This window comes from Eptesicus fuscus, chromosome 14 (genome assembly GCF_027574615.1).
Source record: "Eptesicus fuscus isolate TK198812 chromosome 14, DD_ASM_mEF_20220401, whole genome shotgun sequence".
Taxonomy (NCBI): domain Eukaryota; kingdom Metazoa; phylum Chordata; class Mammalia; order Chiroptera; family Vespertilionidae; genus Eptesicus; species Eptesicus fuscus.
Genome location: NC_072486.1, coordinates 65,662,748 through 65,671,207, shown reverse-complemented (window position 1 = coordinate 65,671,207; position 8,460 = coordinate 65,662,748). Strand labels below are relative to the sequence as shown.

Below are 8,460 nucleotides of genomic sequence, written 5' to 3'. Positions count from 1 at the left end.
TGACGGTGCTGGTCCAACTTGCATCCGCTGATGGTGTGGAGCGATTGGGGCTGGAGCCAGCAATGGGTGCGAGTGGGGCTGGCGCCATCAGCAGGTACAAAGAGTGGCTGCTGCCCTGATCACCCCTCAGGAGCAGGGGGAGGTGGAGAAGCCCTCAGGGGCAATTGGGGCCAGCAACCACCACTCAAAACTGCTGATGGTGCCAAGCAATTGGGACCGGCGCTGGGTGCCAACAATGGGTGCGAACAGCTTCTCTGGCAATGGCAGTGGGTGCGAGCGCCTAGCGGGACTGTGGCACACGGGAGCAAAGAATTTTCAGTAACCACCAGAGGCTCACCCCAATGACAGTGACCGGCACCCTGCCTTGGTCTGGCGCCCCTGCTCACCTGCTCTACCATCCTGCTGTGGCCAGTGCCCACCATGTTCCATGCTCTGCCACCTGCTGCTGATGCCCACCATGTTCCGTGCATGCCCCCTGGTGGTCAGTGCACGTCATAGCGACTGATTGTTCGGTTCTTCTGCTATTCAGTCTATTTGCATATTAGGGTTTTATATTATATAGATGACTGCCTCCATATATGTTCAAAGGAGGCAGCCTAGGCAAGCCTTTCAAGAAGTTCGATTGTTGGAAAGAGAAAAAGAGAGAGAATTGGCTGAAATCAAATCAATGTGTGTGTTGGTATTTACAGAATAGTCACAGAAATGTAAATTATAGCATAGGGAATATAGTCAATAATATTATAATAACTATATTGGAGGCCAGGTGAGTGCTTGAAGTATTGGGGGGACCACTCTGTGGAGTATATGTCTAGCCACTCTACTGTACATCTGAGGCTAACACAGAATGATATTGAATGTAGACTGTAATTGAAAAATAAAAAAGAAATAAATGTGTGTGGGCGGGTGTGTTTGTACACATACACTTTAGATAAACACAATACAATTGGGAGAGACTAATTATGTTCAAATCTACTTTAATGATCTAGTTGATGTTAGAGACAAAGGGCAATTGATAAAAATAACTCTACTCATTAGGAGTGGGCTATGAATAGTGACTTTTTCTGGGTACAGCATGGAATGGGAGTAAAAATAGTGACTTCATAGTGAAGAACCCAGTTGACACTACATCAGCCCTGTGCCCAGAATTAGCATGGACAGCTGTAAGTCATGTTGATGGTAGATGCTCTTGATATGATGTGACTTTAATGACATTTTGACTTTGTTATCTTCCTCTCCCAAACCCATAATTCCAGTCTCATCATGAGAAAAATCATGAGCCCTCAACTGAGAAACATTCTACAATGACCTACTCCTCAAAACTATCAAGGTCGTTAAAACGAAGGAAAGTCTGAGAAACTGTCACAACCAAGAGGAGCCTAAGGAGACATAATGTAATCGGGGGTGAGATCCTGGAACTGAAAAAGCACATTAGGCAAAAAATAAGAAGATTTGAATGAGCTATAATGTGAAATAAGGCAAAAGAAGCTGTATAAATATATATGTAGGCTTATAATTACAATATAATCACATCTAAGCCCAAATAATACTTGGCAGTTTTGGGTTGTACTTTGAAAACATTTGTGCTTTGAAAACATCTATAATAATAAAAGCATAATATGCTAATTAGACTGGATGTCCTTCTGGACAACCTTCTGGATGAAGCTGGGGCTGAGAGGGAAGCCTGGGTACCAGGTGCCAGAGGGAAGCCAGTGCCAGCAGTCAGGGGAAGGAAGGCCTACACTTGCATGAATTTCATGCATGGGGCCTCTAGTATCTACACTAATAAAAGAGAAAGATGCAAATTGACCATACCTTTGCGACACCCACCAGCCAATCAGGAGTGAGTATGGAAATTAACCCAACAAAGATGGCAGGTTAATTTGCATACACAGGCGCCGAGCAGCCAGGGGCAGGGCGTTCTGCACCGCCCCAGCCACTCCGGGCCTCTGGGCAGCGTGGGAAGGCAGAAAGGCGGCTCCAGGCCAGAGCAAAGGCAGAAAGGTGGCTCTAGCCCGGAGCAAAGGCAGTTCCGGCAGCCAGGGGATAGAAGGCCCATTCTTGCACAAATCTTTGTGCATTGGGCCTCTAGTATAAAATATAACAATTACTCTGCAGGTTAAAAAGAATCTTTCACAACTCAAACATAACTGATGGATACATACAAGTTATGGCTCAGCATAAGCTTTATATCTGATTCATAATGAAGTTGATAATAAGTATTTTTTTGTATGTGTTTGTACGTGTATTGCTCTTTGAATAGTATATAAGGATATTAAAAAAGTGAAAGTTGTTAACAGAAAAAGAAATTAAAGTAACAGCCATTAGAAGATAGAGAATGAGGAAAAAATATTTACTTCTGTAAAAAAGACTCCTATCTACAAATTATTCACTGAAGAAAAGTTAGTCTTACATTTTTCTCATAAATTTTTATAAGGTATTACTAGCATCATTGAACATTTCAAATCACTAAACTTAAAAAATAAAGCATAATACTTCTTTTCTTTGAAGCTCATGTAATAGTTTATACACTTCAGTGGCTATTATGTGGTTCTCCAGATTTTTACAAGGCCCTGCACATACATGAGACAAAAATTAAACGACTAGATTACTTGCTAATATTTACAAAGTAATCTCCCCTCTCTGTTTTCTGTCCTCTCTAAATTTAAAAATACAACCAAAAGAAGTTTAACCATAGCAAAAGTAAAATGATGAACTTAAAAATTAAAAGATAGCTTAGTTAAATTTAAATAAGACCATACTGAATCATTATCCTATATAATAAAAGGCTAATATGCAAATAGACCGAACAGCGGAACAACCGAACAACTGGTCACTATGATGTGCGCTGACCACTAGGGGTTGTGTGCGGAACATGGCAGGCATTGGCCATGGTGGGATGGTGGATCAGGTGAGCGGGGTGCCAGATCAAGGCGGGGTGCCCGTTGCTGTCATCAAGGCAAGGCTCTGGTGGTTACTAAAATTTCTTTGCTCCCGCGCGCCACGGTCCTGCTTGGCACTTGCACCTGCTGCCGGCACCAGGGCTGCTGCTTGCACCCACTGCCAGTGCCGGCCCTGCTTGCACCCACAGCTGGCACCAGAACTGCTACTCGGCGCTGGTCCTGATCAGCAGATGTGAGCGGTGGCTGCTGGCCCTGATTGCCCCTGAGGGCTTCTCTACCTCCCCTGCTCCTGAGGGGCGATCGGGGCAGCAGCTGGTATGAGCGGGGCTGGTGCCAACAGTGCATGGGAGCAGCGGCAGCAGGAGCGATGCTGCTGGCAGACAGGGGATCCGGGGCCATGGTGGGAGGGGCCCAGTGGGGGCATGGAGGATGGGCCTAGACCCACCCCTGTGCCTACTGCAGCCTCGCGGCTCACAGTTCCTTTCAAGGTGCACGAATTCATGCACTGGGCCCCTAGTAAAATATAATCTTGTTAATGTGAGGAACCAAATAGTCCCACATATCAGAAATCTTGCATAACTGAAAAAAATTTGAGTATGATAGGTTGTCACATGTATCTAATTGCATTAAATACAACAGTAATAGAATACTCATCCACATCTATTTTCAAAAGATGGCTATAGTTATCATTCAACTGGTGTGTCATAGTCAACACATAAGCCTAATTTTTAGAACTGATACATTTTACCATACTTTCTTCATAATTTCAAATCCTTTGAAATGATTAAAAAGAATTATTGAGGAACTAAGACATTTAAATTTTTCACATGAAGTTAGTGAATTGGAATATGCAAGAAATAGCCACATGCTGTGTATCATCTTTAATTTCTTAGAATGAAAACAGTAGAACAGATGAATTAAAGAAATATAATTTAACATATTGCTCTGAAGAAATTTGCTTTATATTTTATTATGAAAGACATTTCTAAAAATGTGCTTGTTTATTCTTCGATATGCCAGACATTCTGTTAATTAGGACAGAAACACATGAACACAGACATAGCCTGGACTTGCCCTCACTTTGGTTTAGAATCTGTAAGGTGGAATTAAAAGATCCTGGAGGTAATGGCCCTGTTATTGCTTCAACAAAAAATATACCACAAATGATCAATTTACTGTGCATAAGCCATCCTTTTATTGCTCATCCCTGACTCTACTTTTGTTTTTTAACTCAACTGTAATCTTGGATTTTGCTTAGGCATTTGACTTTAATGGTATGCATTAATTATAACATAATGCTTATTAACATGGACTATTCTTTTTAGTGTTCTAACAGTTTTGTTACTTTAAAAAGAAATGAATCGCTTCTCGGCCTTTTGGCTAAGATCAAGTGTAGTATCTGTTCTTATTAGTTTAAAAAGAAATGAAAACAATTATACTCTTAGTACCAAAAGTTATTTCATTAGAGCCTGGCCCATACAAAGTTTCATAATTTAGCATGCCTACTCACCTACTTTCCCTCAAAAGGATAAAAAAGGAATCCCTCCTCAAAAGACTAGTGTTTGGCTCCTGTCTAAATACTACTGCAGGTGAGAGAAAGTTTACTATGTTCCCTTCGAATTGTCAGTCCCGCCCAAATACCCAACGGAGTCCTGCAAGTTGCATAATGGATAGAAACCACGATAACCACAACAAAATATTTAATCGGAGCCACAATACATTTGTGAAACTTTCTAGTTAAATATCTAATTTCTCTGAAAACACTCCAGTTACACGATTACTGAGACAGACTTCTCTTGTCACTTGTCCTCTGGTCAGAAGTTAATTTAGGGAGTGTTTACTCTTCATTCTCCACTCCGACATCTGCCTTTTCTCTCCTCTTCAATTTTCCTGTGCATAATAAAGTAAAATATAATTTCGGTTTACTGGGAAGTACAATGAGTGCCCTAGAGGAAAGGTGATGGATTACTCTGAGGAGCACATAAATAAATGAAGCAATCATTTGTCATGAACTGATGAACTCGCCAGTTGAGTGTTAGAAACAATTTTAATAGCATACACATTTTAAATACAGTTCTGGTAGTTGCGATTGTTGCTAAATAAATGAATGGTTTCTGAGTTTGGCATGTTGCCAGAAACGTAAGGTCTAGAATTACCTAGTGAAATGTAAGTCAGGATTTTTATGACTAAGGACTATTTCATTCCAGAGACTTAGCCTGCTTTCAGAGAAGTGACAATGGCTCATCAATCTATTGTAGAAGTGGCTCCTGGTCATGACACATTGCTGAATTAGGAACAACTGAGGAGCCAGGGGGAGAGTGTTTAGAATACTTTATTTTCTTTAAAAAAAATCACCAAATTAGGAAAGAATCAATATGGGCACAATCTAAAATTAGTATTAGAAAAATAAACAGGTTTTGCTTTTTTATATTTTCTGCAATGCCATAGGGCTAACAATGAAAAATAAATGTGAAAATGAGGTGAGTAATTTTTAGGGGTTCATGTACTGTCTGGATCCTTATTTGTCTCAGTCATCCCGACTTGTCTCCAGGGACAAAGAGAAGATGTAAATGCGATGATTCAGAGCAGGAATATAATGTTTAATTATTATCTGAGGCTGTAACTAACTAGTTTGGACCACTTGGAGTCCTTCTCTTTTCCTAACTATTGACATAAGAAATGGCAAGTTGATGATGGCTGTTGGCAAGAGGCCTTAGGTCCTCAACCCATGGATCTCTCTACATGGCTTTTTGGGTGTCCTCTGGACAAGGCAGATGGCTTTTCCAGGTTGAGTGACCCAAGAGAACAAGGTGTAAAGTCCATGCACCAAAAGGTCACTGGTTCAGTTCCCAGTTAGGGCACATGCCCAGGGTACAGGTTCTATCCCTGGTTGGTGTTCTTGCAAGAGGCAACAGCTCGATGTTTCTCTCTCACATTGATGTTTCTCTCTCTCTCTTTCTCTCTTCTCACTCTCCCTCCTCTCTTCCTCTCTCTCTCTAAAATCAATAAAAACATATATATTTTTAAAAGGTTGATATCATTTACCTTGTAATCTGAAAATTACATACCGAGATATTTATGCTCTGTCCTTAAAGTAAGCAAAAAACTTTGAAAGAAGAAATAGCATTTACATTATTATGTCCACCCAAAAAGTATGCTAGTAGTACATGTTGCTCTCTGTGTATACAAATGTATACTGCAATTGGCATAAGCATATTTATTAAAGTTTAGGTAATTTGCCTCTACAAATGTATAGTGCAATTGGAATAAGCATATTTATTAAAGTTTAGATAATTTGGCAGAAAATTAAGTCCTAAAGTTGAGATCATGGGAATTCATTTTTTTTTTCTTTTCCCTGAGCAGCAGTGTCTATCATATATGACAGCTACTTATAATAATAAGGGATTAATACAATGAAGGTGTATGCTTGGCAATAGACAATTTTCTTTAGGACATCATTAGATGGCATAGAGGAATGGATCTGATTGCTTTAAAAAGTTAATACAAATGCCCTAGATGGTTTGGCTCAGTGGATAGAGTGTCAGCCTGTGGACTGAAGGATCCCAGGTTCAATTCTGGTCAAGGGCACATGCCCAGGTTGCGAGCTTGATCCCCAGTAGGGGACTTGCAGGAGGCAGCTAATCAATGATTCTCTCTCATCATTGATGTTTCTATCTCTCTCTCCCTCTCCCTTCCACTCTGAAATCAATAAAGATATAAAAAAATAAAAAAGTTAATACAAATGAATTCTAAAAATAATATTTATGAAAATGTGTTATAATGATATTGATATAAAGAGTGGTTGCACAAAGTTTGAGTCAGAATTAATGTTGCTAAGTAATACTACAATCCTTCAGAAATTCAAATATCAAGTCTTAGGTTATTATATAGGAAGGCAAGTATTGATAAAGTAAGATAAAATAGTTTTTATGAAATACTATGTTAATGCTCAATGCTAGATATGTTTACATTGATCGCTATTATATAGGAAAGCTTTTTGCTCTATAGATAACTATTTTTGATAAAAATAAAATACTTGACCTTTCCAGGTGAGAGTCTGTTTACTTTAGCAATTTATATCCCAAGTCTATTCTCAAAGTTGTTGAATATAATTGATCAACATGTATTATTTAGAAATTTCATCCTTTACTCATTTTAGTGTCTGGTGAAAATGTAACTGTCTATTTGAAAAACAAAGCAATGCTTCATTTCTGTTCTGATATAAAAGTAAAATACTTTTCTCAGAACAGTATTTTCTTTGCTGTAGATGATTTAAAGGAATTGCTAGTAGATCATTTAAAGGAAATGCTTTATGTGGGATCTAGTTAATGTCACTCATTAAAGTAGTAAAAGGGTTTGCAAAAGAATTCAAGGAATATCCATCTACAAACTCACAGCTTTTATTACAATTTGGCTGAACTGAATTACTTATAATAATATTGGTTTCTGCTATACCAAAATTGTTGACTCTGTTCTTTCTGTTTTAATTTTATCATGAGAACATTTTTTTTTCTATTTTTTACACAACTTATAGTAATACTGGAGGCCTGGTCCACAAAATTCATGTGTTTCAGGGGGGTCCCTCAGCCCTGCCTGTGCCCTCTCACAATCCAGGACCCCTCAGGGGATGTCCAACTGCCAGGTTTAGGCCCGATCCCTATTGGGCCTAAACCGGCAGTCGGACATTCCTCTCACAATCCGGGATGCTGCATGCACCAGTGACCATACTTTTCATACAGGTGAAAGGCATCTTGCCATTGTATGGGCAGCTACATTTTTTTGCCCTGATTATAAAAAGTAGTACACAACATGATCCTTTGAGGCAGTAGTACCATTTTCCCCATCTTATGGGTAGAAAAACTGAAGCAGAGAGAAGTTAAGTAATTGGCTTTGTCACACAGTTATAAGTGTCAGAATCAAGGCTGACCACAACATGTGCAAGCCAGAGTTCATGCATGTCATCGCTGCATCATCCTGTCTTTTGTGTTAGAACAGTCTTGCGAGGTTTTAATTTTTAAATCTATGAGACTGTTCCCAATATATAGGAATGCATGTTCATCCCCATGTAGAATAAACAGGATGTGGACAGCTTGGAGATTCTTCTGATGAATTAGGATTAAGCAGCCACAGATCTCTTTTTCAAATACTGCAGAAGCCACCTTCTTTGTTTAACTGTGTGTGGGACGTAGCATTTTATAAGCTATGACATAGTCACTTGCAATCTGGGACCCCTCGGGGGATGTCCGACTGCCAGTTTAGGCCCGATATCCGAGGGATGTAGCAGTGCACCAAGCGGCAGATGGCCAGGGAGGAGCCTGAACCGGGGCCAGGCGCCACGCTGCTCATGCTCATCCCAGCCGGCTGAGCCTGCTGCCACTGCTCCCCGCTCTGTAGTGCTGCTGAGGAGTCGTGAGCCCAGCTTCTGGCTGAGCAGCGCTCCCCCTGTGGGAGCACACTGACCACCAGGGGGCAGCTCCTGCATTGAGTGTCTGCCCCCTGGTTGTAGTGCACATCATAGCAACTGGTCAACCGGTTGTTGCGATCATTCCGGTCATTCCAT

At 40.4% G+C, this 8,460-nt stretch overlaps 1 pseudogene; it reads left to right on the top strand.

Moving 5' to 3' along the window:
• The first annotated feature begins 4,260 nt into the window (after positions 1-4,260).
• On the top strand, positions 4,261-4,387 carry LOC129151540 (U2 spliceosomal RNA; annotated as a pseudogene).
• Positions 4,388-8,460: the final 4,073 nt, after the last annotated feature.